The sequence below is a fragment of the Microcaecilia unicolor genome, chromosome 1, assembly GCF_901765095.1.
Source record: "Microcaecilia unicolor chromosome 1, aMicUni1.1, whole genome shotgun sequence".
Taxonomy (NCBI): domain Eukaryota; kingdom Metazoa; phylum Chordata; class Amphibia; order Gymnophiona; family Siphonopidae; genus Microcaecilia; species Microcaecilia unicolor.
Window position 1 is genome coordinate 625413119 of NC_044031.1, and position 13704 is coordinate 625426822.

Below are 13704 nucleotides of genomic sequence, written 5' to 3' on the forward strand. Positions count from 1 at the left end.
CAGTCTGTGCCCTGAACACCTGTGCTCTGCCTGTGCTGTACCCAAACTCTGCCTCTGAAGACACCTACCTGCAAAGCACATACCATCATGTGAAATTGTGTGTTTTACCTCAGTCAGAAGTTTACTAGAGGCTATTCACACACATATGTAGTCAAACACAAACATCATTCCCAAACGGCAATAAGAACCCAGCGATGTTTTTCCATCAGCCTGAGCCCACAGCAGATGAGGATACCATGCACTCACAAAAATGACTCTAACTCCTGGGCTGCACCTTCACAAGTTGAGAGAAATGAGTTCCATTTTCAACTCTGACGCATGCTTTTCTGAGCAGAAGTGTAAATATTTCTCTGGGTGCATATTCAGTGAGAAGAAATAGATACATATTTATGTCTGTGGACTACGGTTATTGACCCAGGCTTTGCCTGCAAACCTTTTCCTGCTTGCAAGCCTCTAACTGCTGCAACTGGATTGACATTTTCTCATGATTTCAATTTAAACTTGCAAGACAAAAACAATGGTTTCCTGTTTTGGTGTCAAGAAAATAACAGCACTCTTGTAGCAGAGAAGATGGATCATTGAGCGTGATCACATTATATATTCCATGGCCAGAGCAGCAAAAAAAAGCATAGGTCTGAAATGACTGCAGACTTCAGCCAAAAGACAGGCAGAAGGTAATGAGCTGTGAAATTAGGAAAATCTCAGGAGCTTCCAAGAACAGATAATGGAGAGAAAGGGGATGACTGGAAGGGGGAGGGAGTTTACTAGGTCTATAGCTAGAGAGACTAACAAAAGATGGAAGGACATGACATATGGTATCAGAACCACAGAAACAGAATTCCTGCAAGGAGAGAGAGAGAGAGGTCCTAAGATTATAGACAGTATGGGGGGGGGGGGAAGCTACATAAAGAGAATTTAGAAGAGCTACAGTTCCCCCTTTCATCCCTTTTCCTCTGTCCCATGAGCCCCCCCTTCTATTCAAGTGATCCCCATATATATATATATGCCATGTTCCATGTATGTTACCATGTATGTATGCACCTTAATGCAATACCATTTGTAATTCTGTTACCCGGTAATGGCAACCGCCATTACGGCAAATGTAAGCCACATTGAGCCTACAAATTGGTGGGAAAATGTGGGATACAAATGCTACAGATAATAATAATAATAATAATGCTATGCTCTTCTGCAGGCACTGCTGGCCAGGCAAAGGGTAGTCTTGTAAATTTCACCAATGACATCTGGAGTAGTTAGAATGCTGCACTTGCCTGCCTCTCCCTGATGGCACAATGGTAGCAGTGGGATGAGGCAGCGGCAGGGCTGTGCTGCACACTTAGGTGGTGAAGGATAGCCATACTTGGGCCTATATCTCACCAGAAATAAGGGGAATGGTGGGAGCTGGTAGTTAAGACTGGAAACAACCTTGCCTCCTGGCTATTTTGCAACAAACTGGGGGGAAAATATGCTTAAGGCAGTTCAGGAGGGTGGCTTATATTTATGTCACAGTTTAGCTTTTATGTTATCTGATGTTTTGTACATAGTCAGCATCTGGTAATAAGACATCTCCCAATCTTTGGGGAGCAAGGGAACCATCAGCTCTGCCCTGAAGTTTCTTATTGAGAAGTGTTGACAAACAGCAAGATATTTTCAGTGGACTGTGAAGAAGGAATTAGCAGGGTGACAGGCAGGATACTGCAATGACACTTGTACACCAACTACTACTACTACTACTACTATTTAGCATTTCTATAGCGCTACAAGGCATACGCAGCGCTGTACAAACATAGAAGAAAGACAGTCCCTGCTCAAAGAGCTTACAATCTAATAGACAAAAAATAAATAAAGTAAGCAAATCTCATTCAGGATGTTGACACCAGGTGGAATTTCACCTGTCTGATGTTACAGCCTTTGCCAAAATGGTAGATGCCCGAATTGTAGTGACAGTTACAGTAGTACAGTGGACAGCTGGATAGTTATGTTTGCTAGAATGCAGGCAGCCATCCATAAGGTGGTAGGACAAGGCATAATGGTAGACAAGGTGCTCCATATATTTGAGGCCCTCCAGCTTTATTTATTTATTAGGATTTATTTACCATCTTTTTGAAGAAATTCACCCAAGGCGGTATACAAAAAGATCAATCTGAACATAGACAATAGACAAAATCAACAGAAAAAAATTTCAAATAACAATACATATGATGGCATAGTATGCTTCTTGTAATGTTAGCACAATACACAATAAAACATCTTAATAGACAGCACAGGGTGGAAGCAAAAATGGGGCTATAGATAGATACAGTGGGGGAAATAAGTATTTGATCCCTTGCTGATTTTGTAAGTTTGCCCACTGACAAAGACATGAGCAGCCCATAATTGAAGGGTAGGTTATTGGTAACAGTGAGAGATAGCACATCACAAATTAAATCCGGAAAATCACATTGTGGAAAGTATATGAATTTATTTGCATTCTGCAGAGGGAAATAAGTATTTGATCCCCCACCAACCAGTAAGAGATCTGGCCCCTACAGACCAGGTAGATGCTCCAAATCAACTCGTTACCTGCATGACAGACAGCTGTCGGCAATGGTCACCTGTATGAAAGACACCTGTCCACAGACTCAGTGAATCAGTCAGACTCTAACCTCTACAAAATGGCCAAGAGCAAGGAGCTGTCTAAGGATGTCAGGGACAAGATCATACACCTGCACAAGGCTGGAATGGGCTACAAAACCATCAGTAAGACGCTGGGCGAGAAGGAGACAACTGTTGGTGCCATAGTAAGAAAATGGAAGAAGTACAAAATGACTGTCAATCGACAAAGATCTGGGGCTCCACGCAAAATCTCACCTCGTGGGGTATCCTTGATCATGAGGAAGGTTAGAAATCAGCCTACAACTACAAGGGGGGAACTTGTCAATGATCTCAAGGCAGCTGGGACCACTGTCACCACGAAAACCATTGGTAACACATTACGACATAACGGATTGCAATCCTGCAGTGCCCGCAAGTTCCCCCTGCTCCGGAAGGCACATGTGACGGCCCGTCTGAAGTTTGCCAGTGAACACCTGGATGATGCCGAGAGTGATTGGGAGAAGGTGCTGTGGTCAGATGAGACAAAAATTGAGCTCTTTGGCATGAACTCAACTCGCCGTGTTTGGAGGAAGAGAAATGCTGCCTATGACCCAAAGAACACCGTCCCCACTGTCAAGCATGGAGGTGGAAATGTTATGTTTTGGGGGTGTTTCTCTGCTAAGGGCACAGGACTACTTCACCGCATCAATGGGAGAATGGATGGGGCCATGTACCGTACAATTCTGAGTGACAACCTCCTTCCCTCCGCCAGGGCCTTAAAAATGGGTCGTGGCTGGGTCTTCCAGCACGACAATGACCCAAAACATACAGCCAAGGCAACAAAGGAGTGGCTCAGGAAGAAGCACATTAGGGTCATGGAGTGGCCTAGCCAGTCACCAGACCTTAATCCCATTGAAAACTTATGGAGGGAGCTGAAGCTGCGAGTTGCCAAGCGACAGCCCAGAACTCTTAATGATTTAGAGATGATCTGCAAAGAGGAGTGGACCAAAATTCCTCCTGACATGTGTGCAAACCTCATCATCAACTACAGAAGACGTCTGACCGCTGTGCTTGCCAACAAGGGTTTTGCCACCAAGTATTAGGTCTTGTTTGCCAGAGGGATTAAATACTTATTTCCCTCTGCAGAATGCAAATAAATTCATATACTTTCCACAATGTGATTTTCCGGATTTAATTTGTGATGTGCTATCTCTCACTGTTACCAATAACCTACCCTTCAATTATGGGCTGCTCATGTCTTTGTCAGTGGGCAAACTTACAAAATCAGCAAGGGATCAAATACTTATTTCCCCCACTGTAAGATAGAATAACAGTAGTTAGATAGAAAATAAGGGGACTAACTTAAAGTTGCAAATGGAGTCAGATAGGTACATGAAAATGATCTCAGCTAGGCTAGGAGTGGATAAGGAATCCTGCTACACAGCACTGTATTTGCTGCCAGTGTTTGTCCTTGAGTGTGTGTGTGTGTGTGACTAGCAAGTTAGTTAGTTCTTCTATTAAAGGCCTGGTTGAAAAACCAAGCTTTCACCTGCTTCCTGAAGTAGAGAGAGTCTTGTGTTGAGCAAAGTCTTTCAGGGAGTGCATTCCAGAGTGTGGGGATCTGCTCCAGGAGAAGACTCATTGGCAGGTGTCACATTGAGTGATGTCCTTTGGAGAGGGTGTGGTTAGGGATACTCTATGGGAGGATCTAAGCAACCTTGGAGGTGTGTACAGGGAGATCCTGTTCTTCAAGTACTCTGGCCCATTTTTTTTTAAGGTTCTTGAAGGTCAGACACAGAGTTTAAAATTTAGCCCTGTATTGTACTGGTAGCCAGTGAAGTTTTTGCAGAAAATGGTGTGATGTGACCATAATAGTTATAACCTTCTATCAGTCTTGCTGCAGCACTGTGAATCAATTGGAGCTAGTGCAAATCCTTTGTAATCAAACCAATGTAGAGTGCATTACAGTAATCCAGTCTTGATGATGATATGGCATGAATCACTGTGACAAGACTTGCCTTCTCAATGTATGGAGAGAGGCAGCGTAGTTCTCGCAGATGATAGAAGCAGCTCCTGAAGGTTGCTTGGATTTGGGGGATCAGTATAAGTGTTGAGACAAACCGTGTCCCAACGTTCCTGCCTTCTGATTTAAGGGGCAATTCATATCCTCCAAGAGAGATTCTGATCTCAGGTATTGTCCCACTTGTGTTAGAGACCCACAGGAGCTCAGTTGTAATTGGATTCAGGCAAATTTTGTTGTTTATGGCCCTTTCTTGAATTGCTGTTAAACAGGTAGTCAGTTTATTCAGTGCTGTGTGTAAGTCAGGTTCAGTGGGTATGCATAGCTGCACATCATTGCTTAGATCAGTGGTTCCCAAACCTGATCCCGGAGGCACCCCAGCCAGTCAGGTTTTTGGGATATCCACAATGAATATTCATGAGAGAAATCTGCATGCAGTGGAGGCAGTGCATGCAAATATCTCTCATGAATATTCATTGTGGATATCCCAAAAACCTGACTGGATGAGGTGCCTTCAGGACCAGGTTTGGGAACCGCTGGCTTAGATGTAGAACTAAGAACATAAGAACAGCCATACTGGGGCAGACTAATGGTCCATCTAGCCCAGCATCCTGTTTCCAACAGTGGCCAATCTAGGTCACAAGTGCTTGGCAAAAACCCAAATAGTAGTAACATTCCATGCTACCAATCCCAGGGCAAGCAGAAGCTTCCCCCATTTCCATCTGTAATGGGGTTTATAGAACACTGCCCCTAAAGTCCCTCTCAACTAACCTGGGCCACCATAAAAGCACTGATCTCGCCCTGGGAGGAAGTAAGCCAGGAGGGGCGGAGTCAATACCTGGGAAGTTTAAAAGACAGGGACAGGGTCAGGGGAAGGAAGAACTGCAGCACCAACATACACCTTTACTGAACACTTCTAACTGCTGCGATCTGGCTGTAGTAAGCCAAATTTTTATTTGAAGAATTGTGAGCCTTGTTCTGAGGTCTGGATGGAGCCAGACCTGGAAATACAAAGAGAGAACCTACAAACTGTATTTGGAGTGTGGCTGTCCCAGGCCATAGGCTGTGTGTTGGGCCCTGTAAGCCACAGGCCCATGCAAACTCATTTCCCACTCTGAAGATGAGTTCTAGACCTGTGGAGGAACAGGCCTCAGATTTAAGTACTAAAAGAACTTATTTCATGTTTACAATCTTGTCTGAGTGTTATTAACAGGGCCAACCCATAACCCTCGCCTGTGGTCTCACACCATTGCAATAACAGACTATGGATTTTTCCTCCTGGAACTTATCCAAACCTTTTTTATATCCAGATACACTAACTGCTTTTACCACATCCCCTGGCAATGAGTTCTAGAGCTTAACTATTCTATGAGTAAAACAATTATTTCCTCCAGTGGCGTAGCCACAGGTGGACTTGGGTGGGCCAGGGCCCACCCAACAGTAGCACATGTTTAGTGGTAACTGGTGGGAATCCCAAGCTCCGCCAGCTGAAGATTTCCCCTGATGGTAACGAAAACGCTACTCTCCACGACACCGGCACCTGCGCATGCTCAGTTTTCAGTGCATGCCTGCTGCCAAGGTGGAAAGAAGCGTTTTCCCATCAACTGAGATAATTTTTTTTTTTTTTTGGGGGGGGGGGAAACACTTGGTGCCCACCCAATTCTTGCCTAGGCCCACCCAAAATCTGTTGTCTGGCTACACCCCTGATTTCCTCCTATTTGTTTTAAAAGTATTTCCATGTAATTTCATTGATTATAAAGGGCTTTCTTACATGCTTGTTTAACAATGTTATTAGGATATCCTGTGGTGCTTGTACATGAATTGTGCTGTGATCCGGGGGTGCAATGCTGGCCATCTCCCTTGCCAGGGTTGCTATGATGAGTTTCTAAGCTCTTAAGGAGACATTAATAGGGAGCTGGTGGTGGTGTCTCTTGAAAAGCACAGGAGGACCAAGAGCTGGGTCTCCTCAGGGGAGTAATTTGGTTCATGTCTCAGTAACATCCTTGCAGTGTGAAAGACGTTCCTCCATGTGCAGAACCATATATTGAGCCTGCAAACAGGTGGGAAAATGTGGGATACAAATGTAATAAATAAATATATGCATTGGTATGCGCATGCTTTTCAAATTGGCGGTTTCTGTACCAACAGCATTTTTTGATTATATGGATATTGACTAAGTTATAGATTAGGCATTATATCCTGACTGTATGGTCAATTCCCATATTCCATGAAAATAGCAATAAGAACTTTCTGACCCCTGAGGCAGGCGTTTGTATGCCGAAACACGGCCCATGTTGGGTTATTTTCAGAATAAAAAGGACATCGATTATCTCACTTCTGAAGGCCCAGTGTTGCTTTTGTTCTGTTTCAGAACCATATATGGACATGTTGCACATGGAGGGAACGACCAGCTGTGCACATTTTTTGGGACATGTAGTGACTATGGACGTTTTGCCCAGTATCTTTTCAAACAGCGGAGATGTTTTTCTCCTCTGTTTGGGAACGTATTATTTCAAGCTGTATATTTCGCCTATTTTAAAATCTCTGGAAGCACTTATCTTTTTTTTGGTTATAGCTGTTCCGCTTTGGATGTCTTGTGATAAAATTTCTGGTGTCAATTAGAGGTCCTATCAAAAATGCCTCTCCACATCAACTGGCTCACCTTTATCCACATGTGTATTCATACCTTTAAAAAAATGAAGTAAATTGGTGAGACTGAATCCATGTTGACTCTGTCTTATTAAATCATGTTTGTCTATGTGTTTGCTAATTTTATTCTTTAAAATTTATTTATTTGTTACATTTGTATCCCACATTTTCCCACCTCTTTGCAGGCTCAATGTGGCTTACATTGTACCGTAGAGGCATTCGCCATCTCCAGTAGAGAAACAAATACAAGGAGTTGATGTGGTCAGATAAGGTTCATGTGTTATAGACACATTGGGGAATTGTAGAGAGGAAGAGTTATGCATAGTCTGTTACAAGCTTTGGTTTTGTTATGTTGTAGGGTTTAGGCACTTAAGTTGGGTCGATGGGGTATGCCTTTTTGAACAGGTTGGTTTTTAGTGATTTCCAGAAGTTTAGGTGGTCGTACATTGTTTTCACGGCTTTTGACATTGCATTCCACAGTTGTGTGCTTATGTAGGAGAAATTGGATGCATAAGTTGATGTGTATTTGAGTCCTTTGCAGCTTGGGTAGTGGAGATTTAAGTAATTTCTTGTTGATCCGATTGTGTTTCTTGTTGGTAGGTCTATGAGGTCTGTCATATATCCCGGGGCTTCGCCATAGATAATTTTGTGGACCAGGGTGCAGATTTTGAAAGCAATACGTTTTTTGATTGGTAGCCAGTGTAGTTTTTCACGGAGGGGTTTGGCGCTTTCAAATAGTGTTTTTCCAAATATAAGCCTGGCTGCTGTGTTTTGGGCGGTCTGAAGTTTCTTTATGAGCTGTTCTTTGCATGGACATTAGGCTTACTGGTCTGTAATTTCCCAGATCTTTTTAAAATTTGCATTACACTGACCACCCTCCAATCTTCAGGTACTACAGGTGATTTTAATGACAGGTTACAGGTTACTAACAGCAAATTAGCAATTTCATGTTTGAGTTCTTTCAGTATCCTAGGGTATATACCATCTGGTCCAGGCTATTTACTACTCTTTAACTTGTCAATTTGGCTCAGTATGTCTTCTAGGTTCACTGAGATTTGTTTCGGTTCCTCCACATTGTTACCCTTCAAAACTATTTCTGGTACAGGTACATCTGTACTATGGTGCACACAACAAAAGCAGATCAAATAAAGAAAAGTCCATAAAGCTATTTATTCACCACAACAATTCTATTACCAAGTAGCCCAACATGGCTGCATTATAAAAATTGAATTTAAATCATATAAAAGCAATATCAAATTAAAAATACATGAAAAGTATAAATAAATATGTAATACATTAAAATCACCAAAAGGATAAATTAGAACATAATAATAAAATGTTTGCATACCTGAATAACAAAGTGAAGGAGTTGACGTAAGAAAAACCTACCCAAGTGGTGTATCCAGGTAGTCTCACCAACTTGGTTAAAACTAAAGCATAGGGGGGAAAAAAAACTGTTTGTGAACTGACTCAAAAAAACACAAGTTTGCATTTTAAAATGTCATAATCTAAAAGAGTACAAAAAGAGAAGCATTCACTTACCAGCTCTCTCTACAAGCAGCAGCACATTTCAGCAGCCTGTCACAGTGAATCTGCCTGCTTACTTCTATAACTTTGTTTTGTTTTTTTTAACACCAACTTCAAAAGGTCAAAGGTCAGGTCATATAAAATTCATTAAAATCGATCAAATGAGCCTTAAAAATGTTACTGGCAACATTGTTTTAGCTGTCTGACCTCAGAAAAAGACTTTAAAATCATAACGTTTCTGTAAAGATAAAATAGCCTTAAAATCAACCCATTGTGAACAAGAACACTAATACCAATCAAAATCAATAAAAAGTACTCTCAGTCAAAAGAGCATAATGAAGTAATCTGAAGCATCGATTTTTAGAATTTTAAAAGTTAAAATCATATAAAAGGGGCAACCTTGGTTATCAAAAATGTTCTGGTGTTACCATCAGATCCCAAGCTGCCATCGTCTCATGTGCTCATCAGCTCATGAACTTCACTGAACTCCTCTATTTATCTCTGCACCACTGGCACATTTCAGAGCTCACCTGACAGTGTGATAACCTGCTGACCTGCATCGTGCTTCATAATCAGGTAATATAAAGATGAGCTCTGCAGTTCTATTGGCTAATAAGCAGGCAGTCCAATTTGTGGGCCTAAGGGAGTGAATGTTTACTCTGAACCATTTCTGATGTGTTCACACAAAAAAACATTTAATAAATGTTTGTTTATTACTACTCTCTGAGCTACTTAGCATTTGTACATAATTCAAATTCTTCTTATCTCCATTTTATTTTTGTTTTACTTGTAAATAAACACTTCTCCAGGCCTCTGGGTCCACTCCCAACTAGAGAAGCATTGAAAAGGTCAGCCAGTGGAGCCGCTAGAACTTCACTAAGTTTCTTCAGTACCCTCAGATGGTTGCCATCTGGCCCCATGGTTTTGTCCACTTTTAGTTTAGCCAGCTCCTCATGAACATAGTCCTCTGAAAATCATTCAGGGACTACCACCCTTCCATTCCTATTTATTATTATTATTATTTATGACATTTGTATCCTGCATTAGCCCGAGTAGAACTCAGGATCAATGTGGCTTACATAACAATTAGAAAAGCATGAATATGTTCAAATATATTAACAGAAAGTAAAATGCATCATATAATGTTAGACCAGTAAAACTTGAGTTAGAAACAGATGTAATTAGATACTTAAGGGTCCCTTTACAAAGCCACGGTAAAAAGTGGCCTACAGTAGTGTGGGCACATCTTTTGGGTGTGCGCTGGGCCACTTTTTACCGTGGCTGGGAGAAAAAGGACATTTTTAAAATGGGCCAGGAAATGGGCTTGCGCAAAAATTAAAACTAGCGGGTGCCTATTTACGGCTTGAGCCTCACCACCAGCCATTGACTTAGCAGTAAGGGCTAGTGCACTACCCACATGGTAACCATGCAGCGCGCGCCAACAGGGTCGTGCTGCTGATTACCGTTGGGAAGCCCCCACAGTAGAAAACATTGACAACAGCCTGAGACTTTTGGGAGTGCACCTGGATTCACATCTCCAGCTGGTTGATCATGTACACTTGGTCTCCAAAAAAATGTTCCAGGCCATGTGGAGGCTTCGACGTATCAGATACCTCCTTCCCAGAGACTTGTTCCGTACCCTTGTCCACTGGCTTGTCCTATCCCACCTGGACTATTGTAGTGGTATTTATGTGGGTTGCCAGGCCTCCTTACTGAAAACTTTCCAAACGGCTCAGAACACCGCGGCGAGGCTCATCCTAAACGAGCGGCGTTTTGCACACGCTGACCCCCTACGCTTTAAACTTCATTGGCTACCTGTACAGGAGCGCATTGCTTTTAAGATCTGCTCCCTAACACATAAAATCATCTATGGGGATGCCCCGGAATACATGTTCCCCTTGATTGACCTTCCGCCTAGAAATGCCAACCCTGCTGCTCGGTCCTATCTTCACCTCCATTTCCCGAATTGTAAGGGAGTCAAATATAAGAAAATCTTCGCCTCGTCTTTCCGTTACTGGAGTCCCAAATACTGGAACACGTTACCTCGCCACCTTAAAACTCAAGTGGACCATGCCCTTTTTAAGAAGTTGTTAAAGACATTCCTCTTTGCTAAGACTTATCCCTCAATTTACCATGTTGATTAAAACATCCCTTGTCCCTTACCCTACTTAGTTCACTTTGTTAGTTTCTTCCCCCATGTTTACTTCTTTATGCTTGCCTAAGCTGTTAAGTTTGTACTCTTATGTAATTCTCTGTAAGCCACATTGCGCCTGCATGTGTGAGAAAATGTGGGATATAAGTAACAAATAAATAAATAAATAAATAAAATAGAAAAATATTTTCCATTGCAGGATTTGGCGCACTCCAAACTCGGGATTACCACTGGGTGCACATTCTAACCCAGTGGTAGTGCCGAATTGACACTCGCTACCCACTTTGTAAAAGTAACCCTTAGTATTTAAGCTAGATATTTGAAATATGGAGGAAAAAGGTAAAAGGCTAGGATTAATTAGGATAGACAGGAGTAGTGGGAAATGGGATGAGGTAAAAATTAATGTCTTGAGTTTATTTGAGAAGAGTGCTTATTTCCTTAAAGGCTAAACTGAAGAAGTGAGCTTTCAATAGACTTTGGAATAACAAATAATCATCAGTGCATTTGATGGTTTTAGATAAGGAGTTCCAAATTTTAGTGCCTTGATATGAAGAGTTAGCAGTATAGATTGTTTTGTAGATTACTTTCTTACAATTCAGGAAATGTAGGATAAGATATTCTCTAGATGATATAGAGGTATTATGTGAGAGTTATTCAGTGAGGTTATTCATGTATATTGGGGCCGAACCATACAAAATTTTGTGAATGAAGGTACATAGCTTGAATGATATTCTATCTTTTATTTACAGCCAATGCAAATCATACAGAAGAGGCTTTGGCGAAGTGTGGTAGGAAAAGTCCATTGATCGTTATTAAATTTTGGGTTTTTGCCAGGTTCTTGGGGCCTGGATTGGCCGCTGTCGGAGACAGAGTGCTGGGCTTGATGGACCTTTGGTCTTTTCCCAGCGTGGCAGTGCTTATGTACTTATATGTCTGAATATAAGACATGCGGCAGTTTTTTGAGCGGTTTGTAGTGAGGAGATCCCCTTGTCACGACTGTGGTCGTGACTCCACTTTTGGACTCACCTTGTCTTTTGGTGATCAGCTTCTGAAGTGGCTCCAGTCTGTTTTCTTTTTGCATTGTTGACTTTCTACCACTTCTGTGTTCAGTGTGTTTCAAGCCTCTTTCTTGTAGTCATGACATCATCAGTGAAGGCCTTCATAAGGAAGGTGAGGACATTCATTCAGGGCCTTTGCATCGCCAAAGGTCTCCAGGTTTTCCTGTGTGCTTGTAGCCCTTTTGCCTTGTTTTGCCTTGGTTCTTTTGTTTTCTAGTGTGGCAGTTCTGCCTTGGTTCTTATTTGTTTGCCTGTGTGCTAGGATTAGCACTTCATCTTGATTTTTTGCTTGTTGTCTGTGTGCCTGCTTGGCACTTCTGTTGTGTCCCTTGCTGGTGTGCTGGTTTACCTCTTCTGCCTTGCCTTGTGTTCTGTCTTGTCTGCCTTGCCTCATATTCAGCCTAGTCTGCCTTGCCTCGTGTTCCACTTCGTTTGTTCTGCCTTGAGTTCTGCCTAGGTCCTTGTTTATATGCTTGGGCTTACCTTTAGCTCTTGTGTTTCTGTGTACTCCAGTGCAGCTTTGCTGCTTGTGTATGTGTTCAGCCTTCTTGTGTTTTCCTCTGCCTGTTTGTACATGCCTTCTTTGTGTTTGGGTTTCAGTTCGACCTTGCGGCCCGTATGAGAGGGCTCTGGTGTGCACAGGTTCCAGTTCGGCCCTGCGGCCCATTTGAGTGTCTTTCTTCTAGCTTGACTTAGCTCTGCTCCTGTGTACCCTGTTCTTGCCTAACCAAGCACTGTTCCTGTGTACTCTGTTCCTGCCTGTATACGCTGGAAGAGAGGAGGGAGAGAGGAGACATGATAGAAACGTTTAAATATCTCAAGGACATTTATGTAGAGGAAGAGAGCCTTTTTCAAATTAAGAGCTCTGGAATGAGGGGGCATAAGACAAAGTTAAGAGGGAATAGGCTTAGGAGTAACCTAAGGAAGTATTATTTCACAGACAGGGTGGTGGAGGCATGGAATGGCCTCCCGGTGGAGGTGGTGGAGTCGAGGACTGTTCCAGAATTTAAAAAGGCATGGGATAAGCATGTGGGATCGCTTAGGAACAGGAAGAATTAGGGGTTACAGAGGATGGGCAGACTGGATGGGTCATATGGCCTTTATCTGCCATCATATTTCTATGTTTCTCTGTTTCTTACCCCCTTAAACAGGCTTCAATTCCCCTTTTGCTTTCCCATTTCTATCCTCTCTCACTTCCTTCAAACACTTGCCCCCTTCCTTTGTATCTCACCCTCTTCATAACCCTCTGCCTCTTTATCCTTTTTTCCCCAACATCCATTGGTGCACCTCTCTCCTATCTCTAGCATTCCTGCTCCCATCTTTCCCCCCCACCCTCTTCCCCAGCATCTGCTCACCTGCCTCCTCCAACAATATTAATTTACCCTGCCTTTTTTATTTGCCCCAGCATCTATCCCTTATCCCTCTACCCTTCATCTCTACCTTCCACTGCATATGCCCTTGTTTCACCTCTGCCACACTGTCTGCCCTCCTTTCTCACTCCCCAGCATCAACCCCTTTTCTCACTGCCATCTGTCAACATCTTCTCCCTTCTCCTAGAATCCCCTTCTATCAATTTAATCCCTAGCCCACATGTTAGCCCTTAGCCTCCTTCTCTCAGCCCCAGCATCAGACCCTTCCCCACAGATCAGCCCCAAACCTCAGAGTTTGCCCTTGGTCCCTTTTTCTCCCAGCCCTAGTGTCAGACTCTTCTCTCTAAATCAGCC

At 42.7% G+C, this 13704-nt stretch overlaps 1 long non-coding RNA gene across 1 annotated transcript in view; it reads left to right on the forward strand.

The window, feature by feature from the left end:
- Window positions 1-13704, forward strand: part of LOC115481430 — a 48337-nt gene that overhangs the window by 31983 nt on the left and 2650 nt on the right. The window lies entirely within an intron of this gene.